General features: G+C 41.3%; 2 protein-coding genes across 4 annotated transcripts in view; both read right to left on the reverse strand.

The window, feature by feature from the left end:
• SOCS5 (suppressor of cytokine signaling 5) overlaps positions 1-4,985 on the reverse strand; it is a 58,217-nt gene extending 53,232 nt beyond the window's left edge. The window contains exon 1 of one of the 3 annotated variants that reach the window (XM_029231580.1): positions 4,820-4,985. The gene's annotated coding sequence lies outside the window, so the exon portion shown is untranslated. Of the gene's footprint in view, positions 1-3,623; positions 3,704-4,485; positions 4,730-4,819 lie in introns of those variants that run through there. The other 2 variants (XM_029231578.1, XM_029231579.1) reach the window with 2 other exon arrangements.
• CRIPT (CXXC repeat containing interactor of PDZ3 domain) overlaps positions 1-21,530 on the reverse strand; it is a 91,857-nt gene that overhangs the window by 12,881 nt on the left and 57,446 nt on the right. The window lies entirely within an intron of this gene.

Genomic DNA, 21,530 nt, shown 5'->3' on the forward strand with positions numbered 1-21,530 from the left:
CCTCCCTATCCCACCCCTCTAGGTGGTCACAAAGCACTGAGCTGATCTCCCTGTGTTATGCGGCTGCTTCCCACTAGCTATCTATTTTACATTTGGTAGCGTATATATGTCCATGCCACTCTCTCACTTTGTCCCAGCTTACCCTTCCCCCTCCCCGTGTCCTCAAGTCCATTCTCTATGTCTGCGTCTTCATTCCTGTCCTGCCCCTAGGTTCTTCAGAACCATTTTTTTTTAGACTCCATATATATGTGTTTATTATTTTCAAATATATAAAGAAAATCAACTTAATGAAAAACTGAGCAACGGTTGGTTGTTTTTATTATAGCATGATATTTACGGTATCTTTTGAAATCACATTTAATTAAATATTTTATTCATGTAATTAGATTATGCAATAGACGTGAAGAAAAGGTCTGCATGTCTAAGTTCTACAGAATTCCTAAAAGCATGTCATGAGGCCAAAAATGGCCAACAAATTGTAATAATTTCATAATCTTTATTAAAATAATTTATCAGAAGAAGATTAGGAGCTGGTCACTCTCAAACATTAAAATTCTGTATCAATGAAAGAAAAAAAATGACTGGAAGCTTTTGATGGCGCCATGTAACTCTCTTAGCTCTGCTGGTTAGCATTACTTCAGAGTAAAGGGACGTATTTATCATCTGAAGTACCACCAACAGAATGCCTGCCTGAGATCTAAAACAAAATAGGAAAAAGCAACTACTGGCATAATAAAGATGCTTTTGAGCTATAACCTGTTTCTGATTTTAATCTCAAACCTGTAAAATGGGCTCAATTCAATGAAACTCTAAAAATAAGGGCAATTTTTAAATATTATGTGATATACATTTTTAAAATAACTGAAATTAATGTTAAAAAAAAAAGAGGTCTAAAAAAAAGTAAGCTCATGTGTGACAGCTGGTAAGAAGCTACGTGGAGGTACAGATGGTAAAGATGTGTGAGAAGGAAAGACCACAAAAACGTGGTTGAATAAAAGTTAAGAGGACTGTAAACGGAAGACGAGCTGCTATAAAATCAACTGCAGAACCTGATAAGGAAGAACTCCAGAATATCCAGGAGAAGAAATTCACCACTGTCACCATAAAGCACATTTGCTAAACCACATGTTCTTGGGACTAACTAGGCCTGGACTACAGCAAATCAAAAAGAACGAAACGTTACAAAATTGGAGCTAAGCAAATTTTATCACTAAAACCTAACAGTTTAATGAATGAAGTCATCAAAATATTCATTTAACAGAAAACAAGGTTCAGTGATTTTCTCAAGGTTCCATTGGGAGAAGGGGTTTGCAAATAATAATAGACCTTATAAAGCCCTGGTTTCCTCAGCTAAGTTTAACCAGTAGGACTCCAGAACTCACTGTATTTTCAGTAGAATATCTGCAAATCAATTATTAACATTTTAATTCTAGAATAATGAAACTGCAACAGGGTCTCCCAATGACATTCAGAAAAACAGCCACCTTCACTCTACCTTGATAGGTACACCTAATTCAAGGTCCAAGGTGAGCAGAGTAAGGACTAAAAAAAATAATAAATGAGGGCATCATTTGCACTAAGTGCCCCTTAAAGCAGACTGTTATTTATAAAATAAATATGATAAATACTGATCATGTATTTATCTGGGAATTTTCTGTAGCCACAAAGTGACTTCGTTAACAGCAAGGAAACAAATAAGCATACAAGTACCTGTACATACCTAATGAACATGACAAATAATATCTAATATTTGTTGCACCCTTTCTCTGTGTTAAGGAAACACTTTTAATCCTCACCAATACCCTATTGAGGTGGGTACTTTTATTAACCTCACTTTACATGTGAGGAAACCTAGGTACATAATGGTTAAATAACTTGCCAAGGATCATAACGTTAATTATACAAATCCAGTCTTTCCTACAACTATGATCAAAATCATGTTTTCATAAGTATCATGTAATTCTACTACTGCTCTTTGCAAAGGTACCAAAATCCCTTTTAACATAACAAACCCCCCACACTTCCTTAAAATAATAATTTTTGTATAATTTATCTTGAAAATACTAGAGCCTTTTGAATTCTGAGAAATTTTTAAGCAATTAATTTTTAGCATAAAATTTAAAGCACACTAGCCTACTCTAAGAAGTTCATCTAATACTTCAATCTAGATGACAGTTTGTCTCTTCCCAATGAGAGGGGAACATCAGCACTTCCACTAACACTGCAGCATCCTGTTTTAAACTGTGCAATAAAAGCTCATCTTGCTTTATGTCATTTCATGCATAAAAGTAGTCAACCCAAACTTCCCCATCCTTGGAAGGGAACAACATCACCCATAATCCTAAAACCACTTACAGTTGGCACTAGAATGCTTTAGAAATAAACAATGTGAATGTCATAAAGTAGAAAAACCCTGGACTAGAGTTCAGGGACCTGCCCACCAATCCTGGCTTGTCGCTAGCTAGAATTTTAGTCCCTTCCACTGGTCTGGGTCTCGGTCTCCTGATCTGCAACATAATCATATCCATGGTCTACTCTTCCAGCTCTAAAAGAAATGTGACTCATACACATACATCTTTTTTCCAAGCTTCCCATTCTCATTCTGTTTAGTTATTACCACTACTTTGCAGGCATTAAGCGTTATTTTCCCTCAGTTTTACAATGGGAGAAAACAGCCCATTCTAAACAAAGGTGATAGGAGAAAGCCTTCCTGACCACTGGTTTGCCATAGATGAGTCTGAAGGTGCATAATGTAAAAGCTATTATAATGTTAAAAGGTGTTAGGTTTCAATATTTTAGGCTACTATTTTGTGTGCCAGCACATTCTCCCTAAAGACGGACAGTAAAATTCAAGGACAATAGGGAGAAAAAATTTAATTATCCATTATTTATTCAATAACTAAGAAGGTGCCAACTGAATATATTAACACCTTTTTGCAGATATGTTTTCTCTGATGAATTACATTTTACAGCAAAGGGAAAATACAATCTACAAAATTTTCTCATACACGTTTAAGTGCTCCCTTTAAAAAAAAAGCTTTTATTCTGTAAATTGTGAGGAATTAGTAAGATAACATATATGATTAAGAAAAGATTAAAAAGCTAGCTGTGCAATTCTTAGCTTCCTCTTCTCAGTGACATGAAGAACCTCCGTGGGCTGCCACAGAGGTGGATTCTGTGGACCAACCCTGGTATGCATTTTCTATGTTCTCAACTCTCAAGAGCATTATGCAAATACACGATTATTAAAATTAAACTAAGCATCTGACATTAAGATTCCCAAATTTGCATACTGCTTTCTAGAGCTGCTAGCTTACCAACATCTTCCCAGTCCAACACTTTAAAAAGTTAAAATTGCATGACCTTGTAAAGAAACAATTAAAAGCAAGGGAAAGAAAGCATGTGAATTACTTATTAATCTTCTAGAATAAAAGCCAGTAGCAAACTGTAATAATACAGTCCAGTCTAAATGTTAAATTGGAAGTAAGCCACTGCTATGGATGGAGAGACCTGAAGAAAGGATCTTCAGCAGATGGAGGAGCTGCTACAAGAATTTCAAGGTGCAGTTTGCGAATTTCCAGCAAAACTAGTAATTGGTAAAACACCATCGAACGCATACATACCTTTTAAAATAAAAGATAACTGCCAAGGTCCACCTTTTGGTTGGAATGCCGAAAGAAAATGTCAGAAATCACCTCGTGACTCCAATACCCCGGCCTCTCAAAGTTCAGAACCAAGCAAGTTGTGTACTTAAACTGCTTCTGAGCATCCTTTTTAAAATGCAACTCCCTCTCCAGAAAGTCATTTCGCTTCAGCTGCTTGAATCCCCAAATCCCAGCACCAAAGAATCTTAGGACCCCAAGTAGTCGCAGAGAGTCTTCCAGCGCCCGCCTGCGCATCCCTTTCCACCTCGGGTTAAACTCCGGAGGTGCTCCAGTCACTTCCCCCATCCAAGCTCCCCATCCAAGCTCCCCAGTTCCCTCTATCATCTCCGGATGAACCTCTCTTCTCGTCGACCTTGAGGACCCCCGGATCGGAGCCTTAGAGCCCCAAGTGACTTGGCGGGTGCCCCCTCCCCTGCAACACGCGCAAATGCCCCACAGTCTCCGGTGACCTCCCCCCCGATTCAACACGACCCAGATCACGAACGCCCTCCGGCTAGCCCGGAGCGACCCCCTTCCTCTTAGGGGCCCTACGTTCCTCCAACCAGAAAAACAATTCAACGAAATGCATCAAGAGCCCACTGAGCGCAAGCTCCCACTACGCGCCGCACGGTCTGCACGGGGCTCGCGGCCCGGGTCCGCCGTCCCCCGCCCGTCGTCCTCTTCTCGGCCAGAGGGCCGGCGCTGCCTCCGCCCGGGGTGTGGAGGCGCCGGCCGGAGGCGGACTGCGCCGGGCGCGAGCACCGGGGGCCGAAGAGGCGGCCGCTAACGGCTGTGCGGGGGCCAGGAAGCACTCAAGGGCCGGGCCACCGGGGACACTCACCGGTCGGGGCGCGCGGGGCGGCCTCATCCAGGGGCACCTGCGGCCAAGCAGGACGGGTCCGGACGGCGCAGTCACCGAGAGGGCGAGTCCGCCCGCCCGCCGGTCCCGTCCCGTTCCCTCCGACTGCCCGAGCGGGCGCAGTCTCGCTTCCTCCGGACGGAGTCCGGGGACCCCAGCTCCGCCGGATGCCCCCGCCAAGCCCCCACCCCTTTCCCCGGCCACCTCCCCCTCTTCACCCTTTTCCCCTCCCCCCTCCCCCCAACCCCCACCGGAATGGAAAATACCTCCTGGGGCGGGGGGCGGCGGGGGCACGCCTCTCTGAAGGGCAGCCTACCGTGACCAATAGCAGACGGGGCTCTGGAGGGGCGGGATTCCTAACGGCCAATCCGAAGGCGTGTAGGTGAGGGCCGAAGGAGGGAGGCAGGGAGCGAGAGCGGGGAGGCCCGGGAGTCAGGGAGGTCCGGCCGCTCGGGTGCGCGCCGTGCGCGGCTGCCATTTTGGAGTCGGGCCGCTGCGACGGCGGCCGGGTCCGGCCCGGGGGAAAGGGAGGAGCCAGTCAGGTGGGAGAGAGGGGGTCACGTGGGCTTGAGAGGCGGGATAAGGCGGGCTGCGGCCGGAGGGGAGGGGTTGGCGGCGGCGAGTCACGGGGGCTGAAGAGGGTCACGTGGTCGGAGAAGGTCCAGAGGTGGGCTTGGGGGCGGAAGGTCAACCTTGAGGTGGGAGAAGCAGGAAAGCTTTGTCCCTGGTTTCAACTCTGTTAGGGAAAAGGAAAGGAAAAATGTTGAATGGAGGGCGTGAGTGCCCGGTCGGAAACTGTGAATGAGTCTCCCTAGCTCCCTCCAGCAAGGAGCCTCCCTGTTACTAAATTCCAAGATCCACGGGAACCAGGGCACTTCGTTTAATTCAAGCATTCCCATCCCCACTCCCAGCTGTCACAAACGTGACTCAATGATCAGATGGAGGAGTGTCTCCCACTTTTCGCTTGCACTTTGTATGGAAGGGCCCCCGCCCTAGAAATGGCTGAAAGAATAAAAGCGTAGTTGAGGCATTGTGCAGACGCCAGGACAGGCCATCTGGCCTTATAGAAGCCTTGTCGTCATTCACAAATTTACCTAACACTTCTGTGTTAGACATACCCCTGATCGTATTACAACGTCTCCAGACAGAACAAAACAAAGTTGACTATGAGACCCTGTCTAGTTCTCATCCTTATTTCAATTCATGCTTCCAGTACAGGCTAAATTATACTCCTTACTAACCCACTGAAAGTGCTTCTCTTAAGGCTACCAGTGACATCCATATGATCGAGTTCAAGGATCACTTTTTCGTTCTTATATGATCTCTTTTGCAGTTGATTCTATGGACTACATCCTTTTTCTCCTCCCCAACGTACCCCTCACCCCAGTTTACCTAAGACCATAAACCCTCAGATTGTATTTCTCTTCAGTTAACCTTTATAAATCGGTTCTGTGTTGGCTTTTTAAGAGAGTCCCAGGATCTGATCCTCAGTTGGTGCATAGTCATTCTACTGCACACTAGGTGGTCTAACCATTTTGATGGCTGAGTGTACCTTTAATGAGATCCCGATCTGCATACCTAAGTGCTTTTGGATATCTCCACTTGAATCTAATCTTGACATATCCAAATCAGAACTCAAATACCTACTAAGAAGACCGCAAACCTGCTCCTTCCCATCTGTTCTTTATCTTCTTTGATAACATTACCATTCATTCACTTAAGCACACCAGAATCTGCGAGCAGTCCTCCAGGCTACTCCCTCACAGCTGCAACACTTCCCTACCCCTTTGAACTTCATCATGCTGATTATATTTACTAAATGCCCTTTTGTCTCAATTTCTACAGCCACTGCCTCACCTGGGCCATTTATTCATTAGCCAAGTATTTACTAAGCATTTTACAATGTGCCAGGCATTTTTTGAGGTGCTCAGGATATAGTGGTAAACAAAAGGGACAAAGTTCCTGAGTAGGGTGAGACAAAGCATATATGAGTAAAGTAGCAAATAAATAATTCAGGGGTGATACCCCAGTGCTCATAGCAGCACTATTTACAATAGCCAGGACATGAAAGCAACCTAAATGTCCATCAACAGAGGAATGGATAAAGAAAATGTGGTACTATATACAACGGAATATTACTCAGCCATAAAGAGGAACGAAATTGGGTCATTTGTAGAGACGTGGATGGACCTAGAGAATGTCGTACAGAGTGAAGTCAGAGAAAAACAAATATCATATATTAACGCATATTTGTGGAATCTAGAAAAATGGTACAGATGATCTTATTTGCAAAGCAGAAATAAAGACACAGATGTAGAGAACAAATGTATGGATACCAAGGGGGTAAGGGGGTGGTGGTGGGAGGAATCGGGAGATTGGGATTGACACATACCCATTATTGATATTATATATAAAATAGATAACTAATGAGAACATACTGTATAGCACAGGGAACTCTACTTAGTGCACTGTGGTGACCTAAATGGGAAGGAAATCCAAAAAAGAGGTGATATATGTATATGTATAGCTGATTCACTTTGCTGTACAGAAGAAACTAACACAACATTGTAAAGCAACCTATACTTCAATAAAAATTTAAAAAATAAAATAAGCTATATTTCTTAAGGAAAAAAATAATTCAGGGGTGATATGTGCTGTAAAGATCTCCCCCCACCCCAGAAAAACAGGGAAACCGGCAAGAACCTCCCGAAGTTGTTGCCCAGCTCTTCACCTCAATCTCCCCCACCCCGCTCCCCCATGCCCCTCAGCCTTCCCACCCTGCTCAACACCTTCTCATCCTTTCCTCTTATTCTTGAAGAAAAGATAGCCCTGATCCTTTCAACTGGAGTGATTTTCTTTCCTTTCATCTGCCAGGACTTCCCTCTATCTTTATGTTACAGCTGCCTTAATACAAATCCCCCGACTAGGAGATAAGCTACTTTGAGGGCAGGGATCACACCTTATACATTTTTATGCCTCCACAGGGCCTTGGCTCAGAATAGGTGCTCACAAAATGCATGTTGAAATGAACTGGTGAATCCCCTGACCCCTGAATCAGGCTGCCACAGAAGCATCTCCAGCTCAATCAGAGTGGAAGGTCAGTGAGCTCATCTATTAGAGTGTAGAGGCAGTTATGCCTCATGGCAGGGGGCAGGGTAATAATGGATGAGATTACCTCTGTTGGTCCCTTCCAGGCCTGGGGTTCCATGATGCTGTGCCCCATGTCGCGCAGGAGTTGTACCATAAGCACTACTTTACTTGACAGTGCCTAGTACATGTGGGCAATTTAAAAGTATTCTTTGTTTCTGATGACGAGCTTCAAACCCAGAGCACTCTGGGTGAATTGCCAGGAGAGGCTCTGCAGGAGAAGGATTGCAGTTGCCACTTGACTCTATTTCCAGGCCCTTGGGTATTGCACCCCAACAGGGAGTGAGATGATGCCAGTTCCGTCATAGTCATTGTAATTAAACCCAAGTTCTGGCAAAGGGCGGTGCGTAATTATGAAGTATTATTATGGTTTTTATCATTATTAGGCACCCAGCTGCCCAGCCCAGAAAACCACAGTAGTAAAACACAGAGAAGCCAAGCTCCTCTCCCAGCTGGCATGAATCAATACCAGGTGTATTGGCACACAGTCCTGCAGCTCTGCTCATCAAAATGAGACCTTCTGTCCCCTCTTTTTGGCAAGATAAAATTTTAAATGAATGAAAAGAGGAAATGTAAAGAAAGATCTTGCCACCACCTCTAAATGGAGTTCCTTTTTTCCATGTCCCCTGAATGATCTCTTCTCATCTATGTATTTATTGTGTAAATCTTTTTCAACTTTATCCTTGACCTGCCAGCTTTCTAAACATCATTCTACAATGTCTCCAGAGGATGTATTAGTTAGGGTGGGAGTACAGAGTGCAGAAAAGAGTGCTTTTACTTTCAAGAAACTTATAATACAGACTAAATAATTCAGCAAATATAGTCAGGCTTGACAAGGCATCTGCCTTTTATTGAGCGCCTACTCAATGCCATACTTGGCATTTTCACATATGCTAACTGACTTGATCCACACCACCCTGCAAGGTGGGTTTTATTATCCTTATTTTCTTCAAGGTCTCAAAGACTTAGTGACAGAACTGAGATTCTAACATAAATATGCAAATTTGGTGACTGTATACTCATGGTAGATGTGTCCACACTGGGAGATGAATATAGGTATCAGATACCACCTCCTTCTGTCAAATTAAAAATGGTTTTTTGAACAAAATAGATTTTAAGCTGAGCATTGAAAGGACAATTCAGAAGTGATGCTGAGGGAATGGTGCCAAACAAGGAGGCCAAATTGGCCATAAGCCTAAAATCAATCAATAAGGAGAAAGATTTCTTGTTCAGCGATGAGTCATATTATATTCTTCAAGTACCTTTATTATCTCAGTTCTTCTAAATGAGGAAGTCAACCCAGGTGGTACAAGGGTGGGCTGAGGATGGAGGAGGGTGGTTTGGGGAGGGAATAAGTTTTCGAATGGAGAACTCCCAAATGGCCCATAAACTGGCACATTGGGCACTGGCTTCTGAAACAACTGGAACCATGGCAGCTTTCTCTGCTGCTTATCAGTTGTTTTTAACTGATGTATGTAGAACAATTTCTCATTCTCTTATTTTTTCTAAAACAATTGATTAACACATTTTTAAAAACTATTTAGCACTATGTTGTACAAGGCAGTTCACTTCTATTTTTAGTGGGTTTTTTTTCAAGGAGTTTAAGATTCAATAAAATGAACCTGTTTAAAGTGTACAGTTTGATCTGTTTTGAGACACGTATACCCTTGTAACCACTACTGTAATCATGAAATAGAAAATTTACATCACCCCCCAAAATTTCCCTTGTGCTCTTTTTGCAGTTGGAATTTTGATACAACTTATATTTTGGTTACTCTAAATCTAGATTGCCAGCTTCAACCTTGCTTTCAGATTCTAGGCCCATACTTTTAGCTACCTACTTGACATATCTACCTGGATACTACACACAGGTACCTCAAATCAAACAGGACGAAAAGATAAAGCAAGTGCTTTATCTTAGCTACAAGAAAACCCCCATCTCCTACTTCCAATTCCCTTCTCAAATCATTTTTCTGTATTCTTCAATTTGGCTGAGGTAGTCGTCATCTACTGAGTCATATAAGCTAGAAAATTAAAAAAATAATCTTCACTCTTCCCTCTCTTCAACCTCCCAAAAAAGTGATTCTACGTCACACAAACATTTTGTAATCAGTCCTTTCCATTTCCAGTATCCTCATTCAGACACATCTCCCTTGCATGATAACATAAAATCTCCTGACTAGTTTCTTCATGATCCAATTCATCATCCGATCTGCCACTCTAATTTTCTTTTGAAAACCCAGATCTGACTGTTTAAAACCTCTACATTCAGAGACTGCCCAACTGCATACAAAGTGGCACTGAAAATCTTTCACCGTACGGTCCCAACCTCCCCTCCTGGATTCCTCTGCTCCCTGCCACATAAAGCGTGCTATACATTTTCATCTTTCTGTGCATTTTCTCAGATCTCTGTCTGAAATGTGCCTCTTCCTCCACCGGGAAACTCCTCCAACTTTCACAGCCCCATTTATATGACTTTCCTCGGTAAAGTCTTCTCAGACCTCTCCAGATAAAAATAGTCTTTCTGTTTGTTACACTTGACCTCCCACAGCATGCTGCACATACATTTATCACACTGAACAGACAGAGTGGCGAAATAGAACAGGAGAGCTGAGTCAGAAGATCTGGGTCTAACTTAAAAATCTCATTCACCACTTGCTGTGTATCTGAGGCAAGTCACATAACCTCTCTGAACCTCAGTTATTTAATCTATAAAATTGGGATAACACATAATAATAACCCCCTCATAAGACTCTTCTGGTGATTAAATGAAATAATTATAAATGTGAATGTGATTTGCACTATACAGATATTAGAGCTATAATAACAAAGCTGTATCTTCTGATATATTGTGAGCTCCTAGAGTGCAAAACCAGCATCTGGTTATCTTTATATCCCTTCTACCTAACATAATGCTCAGACCTGCCTGTTGCCTAGACTGGTTTATGACATAAGTTACCATTTCTTGCAGAATCATATTCTCTCCGTTTACTCTCTTAGCCTACTTCATACAATATAAAAGCCAATCATGACATCCTCATTTCTTTTTATAATTGTTTATTGCCTTTATAATTAAATAGTTTCATCAAAAGGTCTCTGAGGAAATGGAATATATAGTCTATCCATGATTAATTTTAAATGCCTTTATTTTTATTCAACAAAAACTTTTTAGAGCCATTAAATGCCAGCCCTGTTCTAGGCACTGGTCATCCAGAGGCTAACAAGAGCCTTCACAGAACTTACATTAGAGTGGGGACAGTAAGCACAAACCAACAAATAAAGATGTTAATCTGTAGAGTCAAAGGTGCTACAGATAGAACAATGTTGAGGGTGGGGCTGATGGAACAGGAGTGGTCAGAGAAAGCCTCCCTGAGAAAGTGGCCTTTGAGCATCAGTAATGAAGAGACAATCCTACAGAAGGAAGGAGGAATAGCCTTCCAGGCAGAGGGAAGAGCACAGACAGAGGCCCTGAGACAGGAGAAGGCAAAGGAGATGTGAGGAACTGAAAGAAGGCCGACATGGTGTGGAGGAAGGGAGGGGTAGTGGTAGGAGGTGAAGTCAAAGAAGCAGACAGGGCTTGGAAGGGCAGGGTAAAGAGTTTAAATTGTATTCTAATTGTAATAGAAACCTCTGAAGGATTTTAAGCAGGAGTATGATATGATTTGATTGTTTTTTAAAAGGATCTCCCTAACTACATATGGAGAATGTGTTCTGGGGGCGATGGGAGAGAGGATCAGAAAGCAGCCTAGTGATTTTGGTCCAGACTAGAGATGGTGGTGGTCTGGATTAGGGTGGTAGCCTGAAGACTGTAAAGAGTAGTAGGTTTGGGTGTATGTTTGGCAGATAGAATTGACCAGTCTAACTGATGGATTTAGTGACAGTGAGTGAGGGAAAGACATTAAAGATCACTCTTAGGATTAGGAGCTAAGCAGTGAGGTGGATAAAAGTTCAGTTTACTGAGTTGACACAGTGCCTACGGAGGCGCTGTGTTAGGCTCTGAGAATACAAAGCCCACTAAGACACAGTACTTGCTCTCAAAAAACCCAGGCTAGTGGGAAGGTCTGCCTCCTACCCCGGTGATTTCTGTGGGATGTTTTAAGCACAATGTCAGAGCTCTGCACTGAGAGTGTCAGGAAGGAGCTCCCGTGTCCCCTGCATTGGCCCCTAGTCTAGTCCAGCTAAGTGAACCAGGAGGCCTACTCTCTTGGGAAGATAACGGGCACTTTCTTGGCTTTTGTGAATATGTGCAGCAATACACATTCTAGATAAAGCTTTAATTTAACTCTTTATGAATAACTTTCCATAGTTGTCAGCAGCATCTTCCAGGATCTTGGATTTTTTTTTTTAAGAGAAGAGGAAGGAAGGATATGGAAAAACAGCCGGTAGGTTAAAGATGCTGGACAGAAGCAAGGTGCTCAGCTAACAGGAATGGGAATCAGTATGGTCTGAGCTTCTGCTGTACCCACCTACTCGTACCAGGCCAACAGTAGACCTTTGGTTGACGATGAATTCAGATTTCTTCTTCTTTTTATTGTAATTGTAACTGGAACTTTTATGAGGTTGCCATATGACTCCTGAATGACTTTTCTCAAGTTTTTTTCTTTCTGGTATTTATTTAATTTTTAATATTTGACCAGCTGATATATTCACATGTTTCAAAAATCAAAACAAAATTAAAAGGTATATGGTGAAAAGTCTCCCTCCCACCTTGCTTCTTCCACCCCATTCTCCATGCCCACCCACCCTCATAGGTCAAGATAACTATTTATATTGTTTTCCCATGTGTCCTTACAGTGTTTCTTCACACAAATACAAGCAATTCTTCTTTCTTCTCTTCCTCCCTTCTTACACAAGAGGTGGCACATTATATCTCCTGATCTGCATCTTGCTTTCCCTCTGACAACGTCTCTTGGAGATCTTTCATATCAGTACTAAGAGAGCATCCTCATTCTTTTAAACAGCTGCCTAGCATTACACTACAGTTTATTTAACCATTCCCCTATTGATGAACACTTGGGCTGTTTACAATCTTTGCTATTTGTTACAAACAATGCCGTGATGAATAACCTGACACGTATGTCTGTAGCTTTATCCGTAGGATAAATCCCCAGAAGTCTCCCAAACACTTTAATAAAATCTTCTAAAGGAATATTCTAAGGTGGTATGACTAGATTTCCAAAGTAGAACCTTAGCTTTCCAAGGATTAACTCTCACGTTCCATTAAGAATAGTTCCTCATTCGTTGGCCTGTAAATTATATCCTTGTATTTTTTCCAAAAAGGAATTTTTTAAAATAAATTTATTTATTTGTTTATTTTTGGCTGCATTGGGTCTTCATTGCTGTGCACGGGCTTTCTCTAGGTGCGGCGAGCGGGGGCTACTCTTTGTTGCGGTGCGGGGGCTTCTCACTGCAGTGGCTTCTTGTTGCGGAGCACGGGCTCTCGGTGCGCGGGCTTCAGTAGTTGTGGCTCGCAGGCTCTAGAGCGCAGGCTCAATAGTTGTGGTGCCCGGGCTTAGCTGCTCTGTGGCATGTGGGATCTTCCCGGACCAGGGCTCGAACCCGTGTCCCCTGCATTGGAGGGTGGATTCTTAACCACTGCGCCACTAGGGAAGCCCCAAAAAGGAAAATTTTAAAATATTTAATCTTTCTCCTGCAACCAGTAATAGCTGGCATAATGTTTTATAAAAGAAGAAAAAAGAATAAAATTCAGCTTGATTATGCCCCAGTTAATGAATTTTAAGCTCTAGAAAATACTTGAGTTTTCTTAATTCAACCTATAGAAGCATCTCTAGAAAGAAGTCTCAGATGGGATTGATGGGTTTGGAGTTGAGAACTTGTAAGGTATACACTGCCCCAAACAGCTCTAGTGCTACCCTAGCCCCAGGGTCAAATATCCTTCAGCCATTTTTTATTAGCACCCCTTTACATTTCTCTTTGTAATTCTTCAGTTTTCCATAGTTGCTTTTGGAAAATAGGTTTAATGGCTTGGTGAAATGGGTAGACTTCGGTAAATGTGCTTTATAACTGAGCCATGTAAAGTAAGTATCCTGTCCTTACACTAGCCACCACTCATATTTTTTCTTATTTATTAGATTCCAGATACATGAGACCAGGATGGAAGAATCCTAGGGCACTTAATTTACATGAAATATTTAGGAGAGCATGTACAGATGTAGAAATATGTACAAGTAATGTGTCAGTGAGAGCTGCCATTTAAAAAATATGTGTATACATCTTAAGAAGATAGCCCGTCCATATTACTATCATTATTAGAAAATAAAATTATCTTTCCACACAGAACTTCTCTTTGGTTCCATTTTATGTGTGGGGAGGTTTGTTTATTTGCTTGTTCATTTTAATTGTAGCATGAAAGGAAGTATTTAAAAACAAACCATGAGGGACTTCCATGGTGGCGCAGTGGTTAAGAATCCGCCTGCCAATGCAGGGGACATGGGTTCGAGCCCTGGTCCAGGAAGATCCCACATGCCACAGAGCAACTAAGCCCGTGGGCCATGACTACTGAGCCTGCATTCTAGAGCCTGCGAGCCACAACTACTGAGCCCGTGTGCCGCAACTACTGAAGCCTGCACACCTAGAGCCCATGCTCCGCGACCAGAGAAGCCACTGCAATGAGAAGCCCGTGTACCGCAACGAAGAGTAGCCCCCACTTGCTGCAACTAGAGGAAGGGTGTAGCAACCAGAGAAAGCGTGTAGCAACGAAGACCCAACACAGCCAAAAATAAATAAATAAATAAATTTATTAAAAGAAAAAAAAAACCATGAAATTGACAAGTTTCAGCCAACAGCCATCTAGAAAGCGTTCCTTAGCTCTAAAGCTCTCTTCCTCAGAAATCACAAAATCTACAAATTGTAGAACTAGAAGTGTACAATATCTCTGAAGAGTATCTAGTCCCAGCTCTAACTGAAACTATCTTCAATTTTTTAAATGTCTCACATGAGGATTCTACAGTCTCTCTTTTGGCCATTACGTTACCCCCCCCACTTTTTTGTTTTTAAATTAATTAATTTTTAAATTCCTTCTCATATATTTTGGTTTCTGTATTTGCAATATTTATCCTTCAAGTTTTCATTAAGCACTAACTCTTCTATGTGAACATTAGGAAATGTCAATTATACATTCTCCTTTTTTCTCTTCAGCTGGTAAGACTTGGACTCTGTCTTTAGGAGATAGCCAGAATTCCTGCTTAAGTGAGGAATAACAGTAGATAAAATTATTTGTGCCTCTGGTCCCTGAGTATTTGTAGAGAACATCAGTTCCACTGACCACACTCTAATTTTGTTCTGGGGACTCTGGTCCTCCATACTCTCAGGGCTTGGACAGAATAGCGATATCTCTACCCCCATGCCTCAGGGGTGAAACATGTGACCTTGGTCTAGGTCATCAGTATATCCTATTCCCTGGTCACAGTGATCCATTCTAGATCTACTAGAAAAGTTGGCTCTGGATTTGAACCTAGAGGTAAGTAGCAGCTTGCATCCATATTGGGTACACGAGGTGAGAGATTGCCCAAGAATGGAGCCAATGTTGAAGATGCTGAATTGAGAAATGGAGAGAGAGAAACCAAGTCCTAGGTCATACTGTTTGAGCACTGGATCAAGCTTCACCTGAACCAGATACTCTAAATTATTCAGTTACATGAGCCAGTAAATTTACCTTTTTGACTAAACTACTTTGGATTATGTTTTTCACCTCTGGAGAGCAAAGGATTTTTAGTTGATGCAACATCTTCAAACAAAATTAGACAAATTAAACTCACGTTGTTCCCACGGTTTGCCAAATTACATGATTTCCCCAGCTAATACACAGACTCCTTTCTTCTTGCATCTAGAGTGAATCTACCCTTGCAGCATACCTGTCTAGACACCAAACCAGAATTCTCTTCCCCTTCCCCTAAAGACTCCTCCAGTTCTATGTTTAAACCCAGCCCACTGGTGAAGTTAAAGAAAGAAGGGAACAGATGGCAACCTGATTCATATTCCTCTTATAGGGAATTAAGCCAATGTATTTTGGGGGTCAGTTCCAGTTCAGTTTCAGCAGTGAATGAGAGTTGTTTGAATCCATTTCTGGTTTAGGCCTGTAATTGTCTGCAGTAATCCAAAGTCCTTCACAAGGAGAAAATATTGGGGGGAGTTAAATTTTTGTTCCAGTTTGACAGAACTATGTAACGTGGAATCAAGTTGCACCCGTCTTGTTAGGCATTTTGTGCTAAAAGAGGTAGCATATGGGCAGGAGAGGGAGGTGATTAATAGTATACTTAATACGAAAATAATCAGCCTAGACTGCATCCGTAATAAGCTGTGTCATAAAATCTACTCTTTGGATTTGTTTTTAATGTTTCTAATCCACATGAGAGCATATTTTGAAATATCGTATAGTATCCACCCAATCACTAAAAGATAGGTTGAAACATACTTTGAAAATTTTGCCTCTTTTAGAGGAGCAAGTGTCTTGTAGGTGAAACATTTATGGCCTGAGTTTGAAAATATTTTCTAATTAAAATGATAGTCTGTCAATATCTCAAGGCACTAAGACTTAGTGAACAATTTGGGGACATTGATTATCCTCTAAAATAAAAAGTAAAAATCTAGGTTTAGAATATCAACTGGACCTTTATATATATATATATATATATATATATATATATATATATAATCATTATATATTTATAATATAAATAATTTCAAGACACTTACAGAATGCTCAGCTTGTTCCAGGATATTTTTTGTTAGTGGGTGGTATACAAACAAGAGATAGAAAGACAGATGCCATCTATATATTTTACAAAAACACCTCTTGCTGGTGCATGTGTAAGCAGGGAGTCAGATTTGACAAAATGTAAAGAGATGTCTTACAGATGGCACACGTGAGCAGAACAGGTCTTCCCAAACTGATGAGGCTGTAAAAGCGGTTGTCATGAGTATGTGCAAGTCTGTCACACCTGTTCTACAAGGAAATTCCCACTCGTAAATATGAACCTTCAGAATCAGAACCCAAGGCTAGCTGAGCTTAGTTCAGTTTTCCATTAGTTCAAGAGAGACTATGACCACCAAAATGGATTGCATGTCTTTTTGTGACTCTTCTGAAACTTTTATGTTTCCCCTGTCTCTGTGCTATTTGAGGTTAAAGTTTAAGATTAAAATCCTCTTACTTGGTCCTCGAAGAAATAACCATAATTAATCTTATAGCATTAAATTCATTGGTGATGTGCTTTGAAGGGGATAAACTCCTGCAAAAATAAACTGCAAAAAGGCTTGGATATACAGAATTTCAATGCTTCAAATGATGTAATTTTCTATAATATTTAGCATGCCAGTTTTAGTTTGGTATTTGTATAATAGGAGATTTCGAAGAAAAAGCTAAAGAGAGGCTAATTTGCTTGGTGGTGCTTCTGTTCTTTTGTTCTTTTAGAATCTAAAATTAACCAACATCTGCAGTGTCAACAGGGACTCCATATGGTATCCAAGTTTGTGCTTTTGCTAAATAATGCATTTGAGGCAATGTAATCTGAGAGGAATTCTGAGGTGATAATGAGTAGACTGTAGTCTGCCTTATATTATATAGCACTTTATAGTTTCAAAATGATTTAACAACTAGGACCTTTTTTGATCCTCACAACAACATTAAGAGGCAACAAGATCAGGTATTTCTTCTTACTGTCGAACAGATGAGAAGACAGAGGTCCAAAGTATGGAAGAGAGATGTCCAGAGTCACAAACTCGGTGAGTAGCAGAGTGAGAATGAAACCCTGGCCATCTGGTTCCTAATCTAATGCCCTTTCTACCAAATTACTAGGATCAAGTTATTGACAACTCAAGTTAAAATAGCATGTTTTCCAAATAATAGATCCCACAAACAACTCTGTAGGGAAATGGAAAGGACTCAATACCAGAAACTAAATAATAAACATGTATGTTTAGTTTCCCAGAGTTTAATGGATTTCATTTGCTCAATTAAGCTCACAGATGATTTCCACTGAAGTTCATCCTGGTTACTCTTGTGATTTCCTATTTTACCTACCAAAAAATGTTTTCATCAAAATGCTTTTTCTTCTGTGAAATCATACCTCATAAATCTTTATTTGTCATATCTAGAAAATTCAAAAATTTTCCAGTCAGAGATGTTGGAACTAAGTGTTTTCCTGCCAGTAATAAATTATAATTTACATCTACCTGAGTTTTGAAACATTTTGTCTCAAGTCAAACTTCTGTAAATGTCTACATCGTAGCAATCATTCAGGATTTCTAGGACAAGAAAGAAAGTCGTTTAAAGTCAAAGAATTTATTAGCTTGTGACTGATACACAGGCATTTAGAAGAACCCGATTTTTGAAAGCATAAATAACATTATTGCCAATCCACTTTACAGAAATTTCTAGCTATGTAATATTACCATTTCTACTTTTAAATGCAGAGAAATTCAGAGGCTTCCATTTCTTCAAAGTTGGAGGCTTAAAAATTACGAATGCTGGCATTCTTGAAGAGGAACACTGTGAGTTTGTTATAACAAAAGGTACTGGCGTTTGCAAACATTGATAGGCAGATAGCTTTCCAACAAGTGGAAACACAGAACTATACTGGCAACAGGAGCAGCCAGCAAGCGTTTTAATCGTGATTTGGCTCAGTCTATGCTGGTTCTGACTTCACAGAAGTTCATCTTTAGGAAGCACCTTCTACCAAATGGAAAGCTGGCAAGAAGCAGCACTTGAGATTGCTGACACTGAAGCAACCAGAGCTTACAGAAAACTGAAAAAAAAATTTTCCTCATTATTGTTTGGATATGTCTCAAAGAACCCCAAACAGAAAAGCAATATTTAAATTTGATATTGTCCAAAATATTCTTGCAACTCTAATACCCTACCTACTCCATGTCCAGGATTGGTGGAAATACACTGAGCATTTTTGAAAAGGCCATCTAACCAAAGCAGAAGAATGCTATCTTTCCACGCATGAGCATACTTGGATATGGGAGTGAAAAAGAAGAGAAATTGGGAGAAAGAGACAAAGGGAATGACTTGGAATGTACTTTGCTAGAAACAAGTAATTGGAAGGAATTGGGGGGAGTTGGAGAATTTGGGTAGAAAAGCCTTCAGAGAGGGGAGGTTTAAACCATTTGACTAGGCAATAACTCCATCTGGCTAGTAATGGGCATCTGTAAGGAAAGAGCCAAGGGTGATAGAAGGGAGTGACTATGGTGGTACCATTTGGAGGTAATCTGACTGCAGAGAGATGGCAAATGCAGAGATGGGGACAAGGCAACAGCAGAAGGAAGGGAAGTGCCCAAGGTGCCATGAGAACCCAGACTGCAGTTGTTTTTTCTTCGCTTATTCAGTCAAATCTAGATTTTCTCTCCCCTCTCCTACCATCTCTACACCTCTGCCCCCCACTGCAAGAAGAATCTGTGTTCACAGGCCCAAGTTTGTTTAACTTAGTCCTTATTCACCACTGAATGATTTGTGGAGACTGGGACTGGTAATCATTATTTAGCAAGGACTTCAGCATTAATCAATCAGAATTGGAATGATATAACTTTGTTCCCAGTCAACCCACTTACAACCACAGACCTTTTTGAGCTACAGCGTAGTAATGCGGTCTCTTGGCAATTCTGCTGCTGATTGATGGACTGGACTGAAAAGTGTTGGAAGGGCCAACGCAACTCCCACAATAGGCCAATGCTTTTCTGCCAGACTGGCTTTAAAAAAAAATTTAAAAAGCAGCTGATCATGTCAATGTTAGCCAATACCTGTATTGTTTTCCTGAATTATAAAGCACAACAGTACATCCTGTTCTCTCACAATTCATTATTAGAAGAACGAATATGAGGAAGAATTAGACCATGCCTATAATATACAAGATAGGTAGACAATCCTGTGCACTCCTACCCCGCCCGTTGGAACATGTCATTTGCACACTGACACGGTAATGGTTACTCTCAAAGTTTGAGGCAATATCACTCCCTCTTCCTCTCCCTGCCTAGAGGCAGTGGCTCTCAGAGGCAGTGCGACAAGGACATGGTCTTGCCAGCTGATGCTCAGAAGGACCAAAGACTTAACTACATACATATAGCTCGTTAACCTGCCTCTCCCAAATCACCCAATCCACATACATCCTTGCCAAAGGAGGAATCAGTTTCCCCAAGGTCATTCCAAGGATGATTGTGGAGGGCTGGACCCATGGGACTTTGCCTTCTTTTCTCCACAGACACCCTTATGATGGCTTTTTGGGGCTTGTGCACGCTCAGGAAACTGATTTCTCTTCTGCGAAAATATCGAGAGCCTGGAAGAATGGAACACAACATGACTGATCCCTGAATCCCTCACCTTGTTGGATACGCCCCAGGGTGGAGTTGTTACTGCTGTCACAAATAATTCAGCCCTGAATGAATGAATCAACGTGTTTAAAAAAGTTTCCGAATATGTCTAAAACACTAGGTGCAGAGACTTTAATGCCAATTAACAAGGGCAATTTAGAATAGAACAGAGGTAGGAAATTAGGAACGTGAAGAGGCACTGTGATATAGTAGAAAGAACCAGCTCTGTCAGTTACTAGTTGTATGCTTTTTGGTCACTATGCCCATGTTTCAGTTTCCTCGACTCTAAAATGAAAGGAATTTGGTGAGAAAAACTTTTGAGAAATACTCACTTATGTTCTCTCTCTGTATTTTCCCTTGGGTTGAATTCACCAAGGGTTTACTCTTGCCAACCCTCCTTGTCATACTTTTCCCTCACCAGCCCTTTCTGGCCTCCATGTTTTTTCACTGGTGATATTTTATTGAGAAAGACTGGTGGCACCTTGCAAAATATCATATGCTCTCTCCCCAATCCTTGAATATTTTCTTCTAGGTTGGAAAGGAGTATCTCTCTTCTTCAAGTACCATATCTGATGTCTGAATTGCCCTGAGGAGCAACTTGGAGTAACACCACAGAGCTAGAGGACTGAGTCTTCGGTTACCTTCTCTGGGGCCATGTGCTAATTAAACAAACGAACAAAATAAAATTTAACAAAATTTTTTATGCATGTCTTTGTTGTTGTTGCCCCTGTGGTTTGATTGGCGAAGAGTACGTTTACTATGTCAGGTCTGTGCTACACTTAGAAAGGGGTAAAATACTTAGTGCAAGTAAAAACCTTGCAGGATTGGTTGCCAGCTTTTTTGATCTCTTATTTGACATGATCTCATGTGTGTTTTTTTATGGTAGAAGACATATATTGCTATGCTCTTCTAAGGCCATTTTCCTCACATTGCGTGCATCTCTCTTTAAATATTTTAGAAGGAAAAGTGATGTATTTTTTTGTTTGGTTTGTTATTATTATTATTTGTAACTTAGAGAGCCTAAAATCTTTTCTTTTTAATGCTTTAACTGTGTTTAATGCATTGTTCACTTTTTTAATTAATTTTTTTTTTGGCTGCATCAGGTCTTAGTTGAGGCATGCTGGATCCTTCGTTGTGGCATGGGCTCTTCATTGTGGCACACGGGTTTCTCTCTAGTTGTGTGCAGGTTTTCTCTCTCTAGTTGTGGCACGTGGGCTCCAGGGCACGTGGGCTCTGTAGTTTGTGGCCCGCGGGCTCTGTCACTGAGGCACGCGAGCTCAGTAGTTGTGGCCCGCAGGCTTAGTTGCCCCGCGGCATGTGGGATCTTAGTTCCCCGACCAGGTATCGAACCCATATCTCCTGCATTGGAAGGCGGATTCTTTTTTTTTTTTTTTATAGTACATATTATATTCATGAGTCCTGTTTTATTCATAACTGAATCATCATTTTGGACTGTCACAGCCTTTAATAATAGACATTTTTTCCTAAAGTAATGCATAATTATGGTAGGGATCCTGGAAAATATAAAGTATACATATGATATACCAAAGTGT

Source organism: Monodon monoceros, unplaced genomic scaffold, assembly GCF_005190385.1.
Source record: "Monodon monoceros isolate NGI ecotype Baffin Bay Population unplaced genomic scaffold, NGI_Narwhal_1 Super_Scaffold_19, whole genome shotgun sequence".
Lineage (NCBI taxonomy): Eukaryota > Metazoa > Chordata > Mammalia > Artiodactyla > Monodontidae > Monodon > Monodon monoceros.